Below are 18,932 nucleotides of genomic sequence, written 5' to 3'. Positions count from 1 at the left end.
TCATTAACAAAACGCTTGCATCTGTTTAGCTCCGGATGTCGATGGAAACTAGACATACGTGCAGGCTGACCATCAGCGCAAGCCTTCCATGAGAACACATTAACTAACATTAGTATTTAATCAGCCACTCGCTGAATCGACTTCCGAACTTAGAAGATAATACTCAGTGAATGTGCTTTCACGATGCAACTTCTCTCGAAATTAAACATTCCTAAAGGCGCGCGCTTTATTAAGCTGCTTAACAAAGTTGTTTTGTTTGTAGCTGTTTTCACGAGTATGCAGACTGATACGTCTAAGTGATCTTGGGCAAGCGAATCTACTCATTTAAAATAATGGCTAGAGATGCAGACAAAACTCGCATATATATTTTTCAAATTTTTGCTGTGTTTATGCGCTTGGGTTCTGCCCGGGGAAAAAAAAATAATTTTCAGCCAAGGCGAAGATTGGTCACTATTGGACGCAGGAAGACGGGAACAGAACCATATTTGTTTCAGTCTTCACGGAATTTATACGTTTATGTAATACAAAAAGTATTGTTTGAAAAAGAAACGCATCTGTTAAAAGGATTACTCGTTTTGCTTTTCGATTTTTCCCTTGTAACGTTGACAGATGAAATGCATTTGATCGCGACTTTTTGGCGCCTACTTCTACGGAATTGTTTCTCCCAAAAACTTGCAAAAAAATTAGCATGGCCACAGGTGCAACGGAAATAGATTTGACGGAGTAACTTAACAGTAATAGCTTCGGAACACATTAATACCGGCAACGTGCGTATCTAGATTTGTATGTGACGTTATTCTGCTACCTAGCGATAGGTCCAACTGAACCTATGAACCACCGGGCCTGTAAAACAATTTCTCAAAAACACGGTTTTTCACTCCGTGTTGTCTAAATCATGTAAATGTGTGACCGAAGTACTTTCAGATGAGTGACCTCTTTTTAATTGTATTTCTGAATTTGTCCCTAATAATACAATGCAATAAAATGTCCACGACCTTAATTCATGTCATTCTGATTGTGCCGAACTCAAAGATTAGGACAAAATCCGATAGAAAATCGAGCAATTTCAGGCTTTACTGGACAAAAATCTGGTACCAGATTAATTTTAAGTATTTTCAATCATTTTTACATGTTCTTAAAGCTAAATACGTAAATAATTGCCTAAAATAACACCGAAAACTATTTCCGATGGGAACAAGAGAAAATAAATTTCAAAGTTCAGAGAACTTGTGCAAACACAGGCAAAAATTTCATCATCAGTTTCATTTCACCAGTACTTCCAAGTTTTTCATACGAAGTTCAACATTTGTTTTCGACGTTTGGTGTTGCTAGAAATGATTTTTTTCGGGAAGACGTTTAAAACAGTCGCACAGAAGTTTGCGATACGATCTAAATAATCTTGGTACTAGGTTTTTGTCCACTTGTTACTCGAACTTCTGGTGGATTCCGTCTTAATAACAATGAGAGGGTATTGCATAATTTAACAAATTTACTAGAGTAAGTACCCTTAGCCCTAAGCAAAACAGATTGGAAATCTGCTTAAGAGAAAACTACCCTTAAAGGGGGATCATGAGAGGGCGAGGTGCAGGAACGAACCAACAGTCTTCATCCCAGAAGTCAGGCTGTAGTAAACACAAGTTCGAAGATTTGCGAAGGACGTTTATTAAACCATTTTATTACACAATGGCTAAAAACAATATATATCAACATTAATTATTGGAAATAAGTCCAAGCATAATAGAGTGGTTATAAATCTTACTAATCAATTTACGATCTCATGCCGCCGTAGAACTTCAATTAACTGGGGCAAATACAGAATTGTAATGAAGGGGGCTCGAGATATGGAACACCGAAGGTGGCCCCTGTAGTAGTTTCCAGGGGCACGCTCCCCAAGCAGATTTGTTAATGGAGCTGAGTTCCTGGGAATTGGGATATCCGGCTCCGGATTTCTGGTTTTCTTTCTCTGTTATAATTGCTCCTTTTTTTAACGTAGGGAGATCGACGGACCCCCACAAAAAAAAAAAAAAAAAAAGAGTTAACCTCAATATCAGTTACCAAACAACTACTTTCCCTCTTGGGGAGTCTACAAACGGAAACTGATGCTTCATATGCAGCTGTACGTTACGGCTACTAATTTGGACATACGTTATAATAATTCTCTTTCGGATACATATGCATTCCTTACTGCTGTGAATAGATATAAGATATGACATTAAAATATCTGTATTTTTAAACTGATTTTAAACTGTTTTGAATATATTTTGATGATTTAAAGAGTATTTTGAAGTCACTATAGGGTATTTTTGTGCTATTTTGTACAAAATTCAAAATTTTGCTTTTTGTTTGTAATGTATTTCAAGTATAGTTAGAACCTATTTCATGACCTGGGAATGATTTTCACTCTGTTTTTAACGTAGTTTGAGCTCAAAACAGGGTTTAAATAGGGGATTTAAAATCTATTTTAATACTATGGCTACAAAAGTTTCGTTCAAACAGTTTAAAAATTCTAGTTAAACCCTGTTTTGAAAGTTATATTGGTAATGGTTGTAGGTTTAAAAAGTATTTTACAAATTTTCAGTGTTAAAACACTCTTTAAATAGGGTATTTAAAATGTAGTTGACATGTCAAGAGCATAAAATATGTTTTAAATAGGAAGTTTAAAACCTATTTGAGATAGCAATTCATATTAAGCTTTAAAATACAACTAAAACAGTCTGTTTTAAACATATTTTAAGTTTTAATCAGGTGAGTACACTATTTAAATAGTAGTTTTAAATAATGACAGCAATGTCTATCTTAACAACAGATTTTAAATACACCATTTTTGCACTATTTCTAAATCTAGCCCACTGGAAATTTATAATGCAATCAACATAATTTGCATCCCCTTTTTGAAAACTGCTTGTAGTTTCTTTTCACTCAAGCTTTACATACAAAACCTTTAAACACAATGGTTCTCAACTGTAATAGGTTTAGTTACATTTTATCTAGAAAACAGCAGGTAAGTTCTATATTATATGTACCACACTGGGCTAGCACAAGCTATCGAGTGGAACTTTTTCGCCTACTGTTATCAACCTGAACTGTACAGCAGGAATACAAGAAAAATAACCACGGAATGTTTCAAAAGGGTAGCGGGAGAAGTAATTTTGAAAGCAATTCAAGCTCTTCGATGTCTGCATGGACATGTACAATATACAAGTCTTGGCAAAAGTGTCATCACTTTAAAAATTTACCAGAAGCAATCAAATTTCTGAAAGCAACAACTAATAACTCAAGGAAAATTGATCCAAGTAATTGGTTGACATTACTTATTATTGGTTGGGGCCACCCCTAATGGCAAAACATGCCATAACTCACAAAGTAGACCAGAATTAAGATCTCACAATCAAATCACAAAAAATCACATCTACTCAATATTAAAATGAAAATTTCAAGGTACATGTAACTAGTTTGCAGTAATTGGCCAATTATTGATTGTGGTCAGTCATCATGTACATGTTTCAAGATTACATAATTTACATAATTTTGGCAAAGAGTGTCCCACTCACAGTGTGCATGTGGAAGGTCTCAAAACAAATCACAAGAAATGACAACCACTGAATATGAAAAAGAAAATTGCTTGTAGTAATCAGCCAGTTACCTATTGTGGTCACTCATCATGGCATACATGCTTCAAGATCTTGCAAAAGTGCTGTCAGTCACAAAGTACACCAAAATCAAGATCTCACAACCAAATTCCTTTTTTTTTGTTCTTTCAAACAATTCTTTTTTTCTTGTTTCCCATATGAGCAGTTACAGTTTTCCAGATTTTAAAGTCATTTAATTTTGAGGTCAAAAGTGGTTTGAACTAATATTTGTACAACAGTTTAGTCATTATTGTCAACAATGTAGGAAATCCATTTTTTTTTGTCTAAATAGTTTTTAATGATAAAAGTTGTTGTTCCAGTCTGTTATGAGCAGACTTACGTTGAATTTACTGCTTGGTTTCAATGACAGATGCTGTGACCAGGCTAATATTATAAGAGTCTGTGCTCTGATCTGTTAACTAGAGGCATTCACTACTAACATCACAGCAAGCTGGCAAAAAGCGCCGGTTCGTTTGGTTTCAAAACCAAACAAATATATGTATCAAATTCACAATAACTGTGAATAATAATTATTATTGAATGAGGTTGAGCAAAATATCATGATTTGTCAGTGGCAAGCAGATCAATTATTTGCCAAAGTTGAACGCTGACGCAAATAATTGATCTGTGACCACCCAATCACAGCTCAGGGAAGTGATCAGCCATTTAAATTATTTCACCTGAGAGTTTGGTTCCAATTACGCATGAGCAGAATATTATTTGCAGCAAACACATTTAGACGGTACTACGCATGAGCAGACCATTATTTGTAGGCAGTTATTTACAGCTCACTTGGTGGGCTCTCGGCTAGTGAAAAGGAAGAAAACAATGCATCGAATGATAAAAAGATTTATTTTTCAGTTGTCAACAACAACATTTCAGAGCACCCAGAGGCCTTTGCACATTTGCTTGTGTGCCATCTTGCAAATTAGAGCCCAAGCTTCAAGATCTTGCGAACAACAACTACTGAACCAGGACTTGGAACATTTCATGATTAATTATGTACATGTATCAATTGCATTATCCAGTTACCCATCCATTCATGTCCTAGTGGGTTATTCTGAAATGGTTAAATTTTCTCTTGTTCTTGAAAATGTTACAAGCAAAAGAGAATAAAGAACCCTCATTGGACCACATAAAAACGCCTTCGTGGTAAATCACGCTGATTTCGCAAATCTTTCCCAACTGGTTTCATCTGCCTCAGTTTCTTGCAAAGAACGAAATACTTCAGCTAGTTTTCTGTGTTTTTATCCTTCTCTTATTACTTCATCCTCTTGTCTTTCATTACTTTTTCTTCTTCTTGCCAGGTAATTTCTTCTTCCTGAACCTTTGTTGTGCTTAGCCATATTTTTTGGATATGTATCAACCTGCCACATAAATATAGTGCATTCATCTAATCAAAAATTTGGTGAATTTGAACTACACTGAATGCTTGTCTATCCCCTACTGAAGGTCAAAACTAACATGTGCATGGGGAGAAGTCCCTATCACTAGTCTCTTCAACCATTTTCAGAGCCCCTTTGTGTGAATATCATTTTTGTCAAGAAATCTACAATGTAATTACAGGAACCATAATATAGAAGAATGAAAATAATTAAAGTAAAATTAACGATAGAAACAATAGAGCGAATGCAGGTTGAGTGACACCTAACGTCGCAGCCAAAATGCAAGGATTCTGTTCATGGTAGGCTTGATTCAAGCTTGGATTTCATGTGTTATAGCATGCAATTAGTTAATACATGAACATGTATACAACACATTCTCGCACGACAACAAAGTGCGATTCGATTCATTCGAATGCCCCAATTTTGTTCTTCGAGAGTTCGAACCCAATCGTTCGATTAAGTTCGATTGATTTCGATAAAGTTCGTTTAATCGAACCTTCGATTTGGTACGCGATTAGTTACGTCTGGAGCAAACCCATACATCTAAGAGAAAGCTTCTTTTATGAATGAACATTTGGCGCATCTTTCAAACAAGAAATCGCCAAGCATTACCCGCGAAACTTAACTGGCGTATGTCTCAATGTAAAATACCTGAAAATACGCTTGAAAAAGTTACGAGGGTTGTAAACAAAAAAATGGAGTTTAAGCAGATAAAATAAACAGATAACGTACCGTTAAAAATCCTGGGCTAATAACTATATCCAATGTAGCACTCCTCTTGCTTCGTGTTGGCGGTCGTAACTTTTGGCGCAAACGGATTTTCCGGTCGATTTTCCGCTGACCCGCCGGTGCAATACTCTGATGCGAGCATTTTGGTCAGCTGTGATTGCGTGAAAGATCATGCGAGTGACCACGTGACTTGTTTCCATTTCAAAATTGTTGTGTAAAACGAAGGTTTCGTTCCAGCCGTTTAAGACCAGTGCAACAGTTCATTTGTTGTTGTTTTTTACCTTTTACTGGACTAAAAGTTAAGGGACCGAACCGAATCATATGACTCGTGGGTGCAGCGACCATGATTTGCCTTTGCGATGGACTTCAACTTGGTAATGTCTCAAGGAAATGCCGTGGAGGTAAGCCGACCATCTTCTGTCTTGGTGTGTCTTTCATTCGAAGAGATGCATGTTCATATAAGTACATGTAACATATTTGTAACCACATCAGCTGTTTTATCGAATTAGATGATTGCCTATGAAACATAGATCTGAATTTTGAATTGTTCTTCGTCCAGTCTACATAATTATAGGTACTGTTTTATATACATGTATGATCAGTTATATGGCAGTTACATGTTTACAATGTACAACTGTGTATGCCATTTTTGTGCAGCCATAAATTACTCATCCATTGTGATCATTTTACTATCTTGACATGGCATAAACTGATCGATTTCTTCGTAGGGAAATTAAAGTGCGAACTGTGGAAGTTGAATCAAACAGTTTGTTTTTGTTCAAGTGGAAAGGCAACTTTATAGACTTAACATGATAACAAAACATACATGGAGGCAAAAATATTAAATCCTGCAATAATTAAACAATGCAATAAATAATTTTGTTTTTATTTTCAGCTTTGAGAAACAGGAGATGGAGAGTGGTGCTGCCCTGTTAGGGCCAAAGTCTCTGCAAGTCTCATGGGGTCTTTCAACTGCCTTCTGGTTACGAAGTTATTGCTGCAATTCTGCAATCGTTGGTAAATTTTTAAAGGAGGAAATAACTAAAGTTAGGGTTAGAAAGGAAGCTATACGTAGCTACTACAGTCATGCCACATCAGTGAAAGTACAGTTGTTTCTTGTTGGAAATGAATGAACCTTACAACTTGATGAGATAAGTTTTGTTAACTTGTAAATAATAATATTATTGATTATATATTACATACACTGCGGCTACAAAGTTTATTTTAAGAGGAACATGGTATGCATTAATTAATTCTTTCATGTTGGAATACTGTAGTTTTTGTAAAACTTTACCTCAAATTGCACCAGACCTTGACTTGTGACAGCTTGGGTTCCCTATAACTTACTGCAAGTGGTTTTGGTTTTTTAAGCTTCATCTTGCCAGGGCAGGAAAAAAAAATGAAATCTAGTTGCGCAGTAGGCCAGTCTATTTCAGTTTTCAGTTGGCTCCACTAAAATATTACTAATGCCTAATGGGCACGCAAGGTTCATGCCTTATCAACTGCATCATTTACTAGTTGCTGTCTATAGTAAGTGATAGACTATAACAAGATGAGTTTACTGGTACTATGAAACTAGGTGAAAGAAACTACTAACAGTGGCACAATAATATTGTTGTGTCAGATACAAAGTATGCTTGGATTTTAAATTAATCCATGCTTTCAACTCACTGTTTTGCTCATCTTGTAGTCTTAAGTTTTGAAATAGGTTTTGATTGGAAATTATTATTCACAAGATTACATGTACTGAGGCTAATTTCACTTGCCCACCTTACCAGACCTCCAAACTTCTGTTTTCACTTGCCCAAGAGCAAAATTTACTTGCCCCAGGCAATGGGATGTTTGTTTTTCCCTGCCCTGCTTGCTAAGACTACGAGTATTCCCTCTTTGGCTTAGGTTCTCTTCATATGAGCCCGGGCAACCGGCCTAGCTCGGTTTCTGAGATCTCGCCTCGCCACTCTTTCTTTCATAAAAATTTTGATGTGTTCATATATGTATGAGAAGCCAGGCTGGCCGGGTAACTGAGATCTCAATTTTTGCGTCCAAGATCTCGGTAACCAGGATGAGAATTTTCCCATATGAACGCTCCAGCCCGGGTAACCAGGCTGAAACTTTTTAGGCAAAATAGCTTTGCTTTTGCAACACAGTGTCCAGTTACCGGGCTCATATGAAGAGGCCCTTAGTCCATGCATCATGCATGACGCGAAAGAAAATCAACATTTTTTCTTGCGGTTTTCATTTGCATCACACACAATAGACTACGCGAAAGAGGCCAGGACTACTCATAGTCTGAATATCTGTAGGCCCAAAAAGATGGTACAGTTTTAATTGCTATATGCACATGTACATGTACATAAAACAAGTCTATGATTCAAAATCAAACCTACAACTTGCTTGCAACTGTAACATGGACCACATAAATGATGCAGGGTTTAATTGTAGCCTCAGACATTGCTCAATGACGAAAGATGAACAAAACCTTTGCATGACGTGATCATCACCTACTAAATGTACAAAAGTCACACATAATGAGTTGTACCCTCTAAATTGGCCAAACGGTTCCCTTGATTAGAAGTGATTGAGTATGTACTGCATGTCCTGCATCTACGTTTAATTACAATGTATATATTTCCCATGTACAGACCAGGGTTGTCATTAATTTGTTAGTCACCTGTAGCCTTATTCTCCACACCCATAGAAAATTTGTTACTTTGTGGGTGAATTCTCTAAACAGCAGGGAATTTCACCCATAGCATCAAGGGAAAATCAAGCATACTCAGCCGTAACAGGTGTTATGGTTAACAGCCCTTAATGACAGCCCTGCAGACATAGCATACCGGTACAAGTCAATAGCCTGTATTTAGCCTTAAAATGAGTGATATAGAGGATGTTTTATACTAAGTAATTGACCCTTAGCCTCAAGTTCTCAATTGGCATTGATACATGCATGTTCCTTTGACTCCTTTACATTGTTTGCAATTCTTCTTAACAAAGATAATATGTAGCACTGATGATGACCGTGCACTCAAAAATGTTTTGGTTTTTAAAATTTTAGTAACTTTTAGCCTTTTATAGACAAAAAATATATATTATTGCAGCCTCAACTGTTATTACAGCTTTTCATATACAGATACAGTAAGCGTAGAGCTACATTTATTATACAAGTTAAGAAAGAAGTAGAGCCAAGCACCCCCATCAAGCTTGAGTTTGCCCTACACTGACTTCTAGCATGTCATGTGTTGTTCACAGCTAGAACAAAGTTACATGTAAGTTCAAGATTATTTAGCACTATTGTTATGCTGTTTTGACACTATTTTTAAACTATTTTCACATTAGTTGATGCTATTTTAGTACTATTTTTATACTATTTTTACTGTATTTTCATACTGTTTTTATGCTATTTTGTGCTATTTTTACGCTGTTTTATACTATATTACTGTATGCCATTTCAAGACTATTTTAAAGCTATTTTCATATAGTTATATTGTATTTGACATATTTTTTTCATATATGATCCACTTTAACTTTGAAACTGTTTAAAGTACTATTGAAATATATTTTGAGACAGTGGATTTCAATAGTGTTTTAAACAGGTTTCAACACCTTTAAAATCAGTCGAAAAATATGTTAAAAATATAATTTTGCACCTATTTTAAACCTATTTTGTATAAAATACTTTTAAAATTGTCATTTAAACTAGTTTTAAAATAGTCTTGCAGATTAAAAGCTGTTTTTAAAACGATTTTTGTCCTGTTTTTATTCCGAATGCTGTGTTCCTCGAGAGATTTTTAAAGTAGTTACAGACTATTTTAATTATATTTTTAAACTTAGCAAAGGATTTCGAGTTTCGGAATTTTAACTATACTTTTAAAAGCTTTTCAAAATACATTTCAAATTTTGTTTCAATAGTGTTTTAAACAGGTTTAAACACCATTAAAAGCAGTCGAAAACTACGTTAAAAATACACTTTTCGCCCTATTTTTAATCTATTTCATAAAATAGGTTAAAAACAGTTTTTAAAAATAGTATTTAAATACATTTAAAATAGTGTTTGGTTTGGTAAGGGATACGAGTGTTGCCAAACTGCCTTGATGGGATGGCCGAGTTTATAAAAGTCAGCGAATATCATTCACGAACAGTAACAGCAAACAAAAAAAAAGTAAAAATAAATAAAATTAGTAAATAAACTGAAGTAAATATCAGATTAGAAATCAAGGCCAGCTACTTTTAGAGCGATTAAAAGAAATAAATTGGTTAGTCTGATTTGTATCAAATAACTCTGGACCATGGAAACACTTATAATTCGTTTCGATCAGCTTGTTCATTTCAAATTATGAATGAGTTGAGAACATGAATGTAGGGATGTTAGGGTAAATCAACCGAGATAAAACACTTTCACCTCATCAGGTGTGAATTTGTAAGACCCAGCCAGGATTGTGTTCCTGTCTTGTACTCCACTTGGAACGGAGTAGTACATGGAGTCGTATTTAAAAAGTTAGTGGATGAATCAGTGTTGCTGTTGGCATTGTTAGAAATTTTGATGTCATACCCTCCACCAAATGTTGGACCAAGTCGAGAGTGCCTGTAAATTGCAACTGATGCTTTCTTCACCATTCTCTTGAATGGTCCAAGACCCTCTTTGTTGCAGAGTGAAAATATGAACGCACTGGAGGTGAAGGCATAACCACCAGTGGAATCTAAATAACAAGAACATTCAAGGAAATATTGATCATGGGGGAAAAAGACGAACAATTAGAACCCCTTAATTAGAGGTCAAAAGTATTAACACTTTCAGTGGAGGCAGCTTATTGTTAATAATCCGAGGTGGGCTTAGGATAATATTATAGGGATAGGCGTTGCAACGTTTTCGAATCAAAGGAAAACGAAAAAAATGTAAAACCTTCTTAAACCTATTCAGAACTTATTAGATGAGAAAGGCTCAGTATTGATCCACAATTTAATTATGGTCTTCTCAAACATAATTACTCTGTAAAAGTTTAATACTACATAACCTGAAACAGCAAATTTATTATACCCCAGGGATTCTAAACACGTCCTCTCCCTTTTTGATGATGGTAACCGTGTCGCTTTTCCCTTCGCACCTGCTGTGAAAGGTACTGGAACTCCAGCCTTGAGTGGAGGCGTGGTAACACAGCTCCCACTGAGAGTTCAATCCAACAGCAAGCGTAAGAAGCTGGTAAAGGCGACTTTTGTTAAAAGCATTCCCACGTATTACAGCCGAATGCGATAACCAACCTAGGATGTAAATAGAACGACTTATCACTATTGTGTATGGCGAGCAACCTACTAAGCACTTAAACAGGAGTAACGGAGGAGTGCAACAACAACAACAACAACAATAACAACGATAACTTTGTTTACTCGTACATTTACAGTTTTTTTATATCAGTGAAACGTTAAGACATAGTTAATATAGAGGACTGGTTATGAAGCCCGGCAATCATCAAAGGAGCAAACAAAGACGCCAAGATTTATGTTGGAAGGTCCACGACAATGCACAATCTTTTGTTTTGCGTTCATACACTATGCATGAATTACGTAACCAACACGTTTCTATTGGTTAGTTACTCAGCACGGAGTGAACAACTATTGCGTTTTGTGCACGGTCAAGGCCAAAAAAGCGAACGAAAACATACAACAAAGAACTTTGTCGGGTTTCATAACCATTCCTCTCTATTAACGTTGTTTAAGACAAAGCAAAAAGTGTACTATATGAGTCTGGAGACTGAAGTAACCAAAGGTTTTCTAGTCAACTTCCAAATATTATGTTCCTATGGAGATTTAAAAAGAAAAAAAAAGCTGTTAAAAGAATGAGATATGTGCATAAAACTAATAAAGTAGTGGCATGAATAATAAGTGTTATTTCCAAAGAAGCTCTTCTCGGCTATTGCTTTTATTTAACAACGATCTACATATAGGAATAATGAATGACGGGGTAAACTGAAAATCATGAAAACTGCAGCTGCTGCATAAAGTCTGATGATGAAAACGCTAAAATAAATTGTTTTGAAATGATTCCCATGCACTTTGGTTGATATCTCTCTGAACTTGTTGGAGGGCCGTGTGGATGCAGTAGTTCCAACCCAGCAAATGCTGTTTGTGAAACGATAGAAAGATGCGGAAGAAACATCAAGAGTCATTTGAAGTTTTTCGATTGCTTTGATTCAACTTTACAAACGGAGGCAAATCTTCTTCTCGCAAGAGCAGGTAACATGTCAATATTTCTCATAAGTTGTGTAGAAGTTATGCAAGGTATAAACAATGAAAGAAGTCGAGATGGTTACCGAAGTAAGGCAATGCCTTGCAGTTGTGCTTCGGTTTTTCCCCGGGTTATACACGCACCTGTCAGTGGACACTACTAATACTAGCTAGCAAAAGAAGAGGTCGCAACATGAGGATTATAGTTTAATTGCATGCAAATGAACTCACCATCACAAGGTGAAGATGACTGATTCCCGTTACCGGGCTCTCGTCCCAGACTCCTTTCGTACCAGGTTGTTAAGTGACCTTTCTGTTACCCCTCCCTGCTTGGACACAGCAACAGATTAAAATATTCTAATTCCCAGCCCCATCAGGCAGAGCAAAGGCCAAAATGTACCGCCTCCCTGGGAATGCAAAGGGAAAAAAAGGAATTATCCCGCACTCCCTTGAGAAGGGAGTCAAGGCCCCCACAAAGCCCCACCCATGCCCCATGTTTTCCCGGGTTGGGGGTTGGGGGTTTCCAGTGACAAGTGCATTATATTTACCTCATTATTAAAAGCGATAAAGATCTTTTTTCGTGAAAGGATTACCAGTCAGATGTACAGAATTTTGCGGATCAGTCATGAAACCCTCTGCGCAGATATAAGGTATACAGGTGGGTGGAACTTTAAAACAAATTATTATATGGCTTTGGCTTGTGGTCGATATAACGAGCGTTCTGATTGGCTAAGAACGAGATCTGAGCGGTCATTATGCAGCCGCAATGCCCACGGGCCGATTACGGATTATGCAAATTAGGAAGAGCCCAGCTCTGAAAATTCAAGCGCATTGAAACGATGAAAGCCGATTAAAAACAGTAAGAGAAAGTAAATTTAATCCGAGTAGCTAAAAGTTTAGAGAATTTTCCGTAAAAAAATTTATATAGAAGTCGTTTTTGACTTACCAGCAGAAACTTTGGCGGGCACTGGGAAAAACAATCAAAGTTTACCAAGTCTGGTAAAGCAAAAATCACCAAGTGAAAAACCATCGGCAGATCTGTCAGGCATCCTGAGCAGAACACCACGAAGAAACTTATAACTTATCATCTTAGTCACAACAATTACTGAAATCATGAACTCCACAACGGTTCTCATCAAATAGATTCCCTCGCTTTAACACAAGCAAGTGTAAATCAGCTTCCACGATCATCAAATGTAAACAATCGGGCGGTTTCTGTCGGTAGCAGTGTTTCTGATAACTGCAGGTAGTTTTAGACGTTCACAAGGCTTGAAAAGTTCATCCATAAATCCCAGAATGAAGAAGGCGAAGATATATTGTCCAAAGCGAATGCGGAGATCGAGTTATTCTAAGCAGTACATTCTGAAGCATTAGTATTTTCTTTCACCGAAAGACCGTTGGTTTGGACTATTTTGAAGCACTTTGTCTTTTCTATATGCGTTGACGTTTCGCCACAAAAGGCGGAAAAACTCCCCCATCAAGTTGTGCACCGATACTAAAATACCTTTTTGAGGCTGTGACAACCATTTTTCCCGTAAAGAAATGTGTGTTTTTCACGGAATACGTTAAGTTCACTGACTGTGTAGTTTTGCCCTGGGTTTGAGACGATGAATTAATCGGTAAACGCGCGCATCGCCGGATGTAAATTGACGACTTCCGCTCGAATAATTTTTTTCTTTTCTTTAATTCATGAGCCATATAATAAACAACTTAATAACCTCGACCGTTCGGTCGTTACGGGAAAATCTTAAACCTCGGCCTACCGTATTGACCTCGCTATCGCTCGGTCAATACGGCAAGGCCTCAGTTTGAGATTTTCCCGTAACGACCTCACTCTCGGTTATTAAGTAGTTAATAATTTCCAGACATTTGGGTAAACATCACTGATGATGAATTGAGTCGCGAATGACACCTTGTTGAATGACAAACGCATGTAAATTATCTTTAAATTTTCAGAGATTTTCGAGATAAAAGAACATCATTTGAAAATGTCAATTTGTCCACGGCACCGAGATGCATATGGAATTAGATGGCGTTGTCACAAAAAGTTATGTTCAGTTCCGCCAGACTAGAGTGTCAATAAGAAGAAAGAATTAAAAGGAGACCGAGGAATCACAATCCCACAATCTCAGCCACTTTATAGACTCACTTCTTTGCTTGTTCCAGTTGCTTCGCGTCAGTCAATTTTTTTTCAATACATTGATCTGAATTCTTGTTTTAGACCTTGCATATTTTTGTCTATTTATTGCTCTAATTTTGTTGTTTCCAGCAATTTGTAAGCACTGTCGGCTGTTTCTAACTAAAGAGTCAAAATCCACTCAGTTTGAAGCGCAATCCATGTCAACTGCCTCAACTAAGGAGATCGCCGCGATCCCACAAGAGGGTGAGCAAGAAACAGAGGGTATTTCATCCCCCTTGGAGTCAGCAGAAAGTGACCCAATAAGTCTAATGGTTGAGCCTACAAGCAGATCATTTATGTTACTACCTGCACCTGGCCTGCGCAAGTGGCTTTATTGCTCGCGGGAAGGAAATGTTTTTCGCGCGGGAAGGCAGGTCTCGTTCCCATTCTCCTCGCGACTGCGCCTTGTGCTGACAGGCCCCACTTCTAACACTTTGCTCAGCAAGCTGCCGAGAGACCATGCTTGCATGCGCAGGCCAAAAGGTTTTTTTGGGATATTGAATTTTCTTGTGTGTGTGTTTTTTATTCTTGCTATATATTTTGAAACTCAAATTCATTTTGTTTTGTTTTTTTTTTTGTTTTTTTCATTTTCTTTAATTTTGTTTTAGGAAAATGAAAGCGCCACTGGACTGTCTAAGGCAATGAAAAACCTATCAATTGTGACATCAGATGACAGCCCATACACAACAGAAAGTACTGGTACTAGCAGCGCCAGTGATTCCTCCAGCAACTATGAAAACCAGACCCTTTGTCGCTTGAAGTTAAACGAGTTCCTTAGGAAGGAACTATAAATCAACCCAAAAAGAGCTAGGATCAGTTAAGCGCACGCACCAAGAGTTTTCGCATCTCGAAAGCAAAAGATGCTGTCGTGGCTCTTTTGGAGGTCATCTCTCCCGGAAACCCAGCGTCGTTGTAGCAAGCACTGAAGAGTTCACAGTCAGTGGAAGCATCCCTGTGCATAACACCCCAAACCTCAGCCGATCAGAAGTATCTGGAAGCCTTAGCAGAGACATCAGAACGCTTATAGTTGGGACACACGCCGACAGATGTTGTCAGTAATAGCTGATCTGATTCCATATTCAGTAATCCAGCAGTTCATACCAGACATCACTGAGTATCGAATCAAAACTGCACGACAGCACAAAATCCAGCATGGGCGCGGTGTTCCTTTACCTGCTTCTAAAAGCCCAAGAATGCGTGTGGATACGAACCACAGTTAGATCACTTCCTGTGTTTTATAACTAGTGCACATGTTGTACAAGATTTACCGTTTGGCCAACGCTACTTGTACTTAACAAACGGCAGAATCCTCGAAGCACCGAATACCATTAGATCTACGATTCCGCAGCGAATAAGTGATCAGTATCGTCAGTTTTGCTTGGAAACCAACTTCACACCTTTCAGCATCTCGACAATGTTGCGTATATTGTCATCATGTACCGCCACAGTGAGAAAGTCACTTCATGGACTGGACCTACTTTGCGGCTGAGGGAGCGAAAGCTTTTGACGATCTGATGGCAATTGTTGAAAAACTGGGTGAGAGACAGTGGGTCCTTAGATGCCAGCAGGCGCTGAAGGAGGGAAAACAGCACTTCAAAACAGACTACAAAGTAAGTATTGCCATGCATGCTTCATTTTTCTTTGTAAGTCACTCAAGTAGGGAAATGAGTTTACTTATTTATTGGAGACAGGGTACTCACTCGGAACGAGGTAATTCTAACAAAGTGTTACCTTGCCTCCGAAACGCTCAGACTATACATCTGTGAACGTATGGAATCAGCTCTAAATAGATTTAGATTTACTCCAAGCGAACAAAACAAATCACTTACAACTCTAAACTGAAGTCAGGAGAGCGGGCAAAACTGGAAGATTGGTCTATTATTATAAAGTAAATCAATCATAATACCGGACACTTGTTATGTCTCTAAATAAGTCAATACAGACGTTCTCGTGGCTCTTTTAAAAGCTTTTACCCCTTCAAGGCACTATAACTTCAAACAAAATGGCTAATATTTTGACCTTAGTACATAGTAAAGCAGCTAAAAATCCACAATCTTTGGATGGCAAATTCCAATATAGCTTATAGCTTATGGCGGAGTACTCCTTCGCTCTTCATGAAGGGGAACTCAAAAGAGGGAAAACGCGTGTAAAGTATTCTGTTGTTCCGTTTTCACCACATGGTGTATACGTACACTGTACAACATATCATTTTTTTTATACTGATCTTCAGTCACATTTTTCTTAAATGGTTAAGGTCCATATTACAGCAGCCTCACACGTTCCAGGGGACTAAAGAGGACTGTCTCCGTGTGGCGTGTGACCATTCCCATGACAAGTGCTGTCCTTCTTGTGACCAGCTGAAATCCATAATGATGGAAATTGAGTCTTCATTAAGATCCTCCGAGTTGAAAGACGAAGACCGCGATGACTTGATGTTCACACTTCAACAAGCCTATCAGACAATTGAATCATGGAAGGCTCATCAGTTGAGATAAATTCAGTAGGACAAGGCAAGAACGAGTCTTCTAGAAAACCTGGAAACGTGTTCAGTTCTCATCACACAGGACTGGGCCATGAAGTTTCTTCCACAAAAGTACAGGGAAACGCAAGCTGATTGGTCTGCCAAAAGAGGGATTTTTTGGCACATTAGTGTTGTAGCCCGTAAGATTGCTGACAAGCTGCAGCACCAAGTGTTTGTTCACATAGTCGAGAATTGCAGTCAAGACAGCAACGTGGTGGTCAGCATCATACGACACACACTCCAAGAACTCAAGAAAGAACATCCGGAGATTACAACTGCCTTTTTCCGACAAGACAACGCCGGGCGTTACAACAGCTTCACCATGTTAGCTGCTTGCCGACTTATGAAAGAAGCGACTGATATCAAAGTTTAGAGAGTGGACTTCAGCGACCCACAAGGCGGTAAGGATCCATGCATGCGACAGAAGAGCAGCAACGATCAAAGCACATGTTCTTCGCTACATTAGTGATGGGCATGATGTAGTCTCTGCGGATGATCTGAAACGAGCTAATCTATCTCATGGTGGTGTTAGAGGCGTCCGAGTTACCTTGATTGATTCCACAAAGTAGCATCCAATCTCGTTGCAGCAGGAAGGAAGTGAGCAACTCAAATAATTTCCATTATGGAGAGGAATGTCTGATTGTATGGAAGGCATTTGATGTGGGAGAAGGAAAGACCATGCCATGGTCTCAGTTACAAGGTAAAAAACAATTATTTCTTGCTTACTTTTACCAAATTTTTATTTTCTCGCGCGCTTTTTTTTTTTTCGCGTCACGCTCGACGGACTAAGTAAGGGCTGCTCGTAGTATATCAGAGTTAACGCTAATGCAATTAATTGAAGAATCTTAGGTTCTGTTTAGACCCTTATTACTGAAGGCGCTTTTATTTTAAATGCCATTGCCACAAAATGCAACAAAATCTCGTGTCTTGTACGATAAGTTTAGTTATTTTTTATGCTCTCTATTCCTTAGTCCAAATGGGTTCAGTGAAGGATCCAGTATTCCCCGAGAGCTCCTTTTCTCCTGGAGACTTCCAAAACGTCTCTTTGTTTGAAAACACGCGGTCTCCTGTTGAAGACAATCCAGAAAACACCTTTCATGGAGAGCAAAACATGACATCCGCTGACAAGGAGCACGCTGGTCTTTTTTCCTGTCCAGTTGAAGGATGCGTGAGTACTTTTCAGCGCCATTGTAACCTGGAGCGGCATATGCATTATGGCAAGTGCAAATTTGTAGAGGAAAGACACTCGCTTCTCGACAAGGCAAAGATTCTTTACGCTGAAAAAAAACAGGAGGGATCAAGCGCACAGCCATTTATTGCCGGTTCTGAGCTTTCAGAACAAAGTGTTCAGGCTTTACCGCAGGGCTGGGCATTGCGATCTACGAAGAAGGCTGCCCGTTTCAGTGCTAAGCAGAAGTCCTACCTAGACGAGAAATTTAAAATAGGAGAACAGACAGGATTCAAAGCAGACCCCACACAGGTGGCTCAGACATGCAAAACATGAAGACGAGAGCCGCAGATTCACTGTAGATGAATTCATAGCGCCACAGCAAATAAAATCGTATTTTTCAAGAATGGCGGCGAAATTCAGGCAAGGAAGTCACGACGTTGCAGACGAGTGGGACGGTCAAGCTGTTGCAAAGCAAGACGCGTATTCCTCCGCCCTTGCGCACATTCTTGAAGAGTGTCGGCTAACCCACCCGATCACTTACGATACATACAATCTCTGTGAACTGTATGCAAGAAATAAGTTAACCAAGCTTAGCGTCCCTATTTTGCGCATAATATGCAGCCACATTGAACTGGAAATTGACAATCTTCCACTAAGGCTAAAAAAGCCGTATCGTGGTGTTCAATTAATTGAAGAGCTCGTGAGATCGTGCTTGGGTGCATAACTGTCTCAAATTTTTGTGTACATCGATGTGAAACTATTCATCCCTATTGGGTCTTTACGTCGGTCAGAGTCATCAGATGTTACCTGCATCGATTAGGATCGACAGACCCATTACTCATGCGTCCGTCGTTTAATTTTAGTTTTTCACAGTAGTTTGGCCACAAAACAACCTCGAGTTTCATGCTAATAGCCTATAGCCACCAAATTTGTAAGGATGCTCACGATTAACAGGCCCAAGGCGGTGGAGGTGTAGACGTATCTTGTGAAATAATTATTAAACAAAAATAGGGAAAACTATTCCAGTATTGAGGTTCGAAACAAAATTGTACTAAAAATAATGGAAGTGTAATGACTACCTTTTTTAATTACAGTCGAA

The 18,932-nt window shown here is 38.2% G+C and overlaps 2 long non-coding RNA genes and 2 pseudogenes across 3 annotated transcripts; 2 read left to right on the top strand and 2 right to left on the bottom strand.

Moving 5' to 3' along the window:
* Positions 1-4,462: 4,462 nt before the first annotated feature.
* Positions 4,463-5,890, bottom strand: LOC149105103 (uncharacterized). Its single transcript, XR_016201511.1, has 2 exons — positions 5,747-5,890; positions 4,463-4,996 (listed from the first exon to the last, which is right to left on the bottom strand). It is a non-coding gene; the product is annotated as an uncharacterized LOC149105103 (long non-coding RNA).
* An 89-nt stretch (positions 5,891-5,979) lies between these two features.
* On the top strand, positions 5,980-9,485 carry LOC149105102 (uncharacterized). The gene is made up of 2 exons (XR_016201510.1): positions 5,980-6,144; positions 6,639-9,485. It is a non-coding gene; the product is annotated as an uncharacterized LOC149105102 (long non-coding RNA).
* Positions 9,486-10,088: 603 nt separating this feature from the next.
* Positions 10,089-18,932, bottom strand: part of LOC149105099 (uncharacterized) — a 35,236-nt pseudogene continuing 26,392 nt past the window's right edge.
* On the top strand, positions 14,300-18,927 carry LOC149105101 (uncharacterized; annotated as a pseudogene). The gene is made up of 4 exons (XR_016201420.1): positions 14,300-14,413; positions 14,920-15,805; positions 16,418-17,362; positions 17,634-18,927. The product of XR_016201420.1 is annotated as an uncharacterized LOC149105101 (transcript).

Source organism: Orbicella faveolata, unplaced genomic scaffold (assembly GCF_042242905.1).
Source record: "Orbicella faveolata isolate gen_17 unplaced genomic scaffold, um_ofav_v1 contig_34, whole genome shotgun sequence".
Taxonomy (NCBI): domain Eukaryota; kingdom Metazoa; phylum Cnidaria; class Anthozoa; order Scleractinia; family Merulinidae; genus Orbicella; species Orbicella faveolata.
This window is presented reverse-complemented; position numbering and strand designations above follow the sequence as displayed.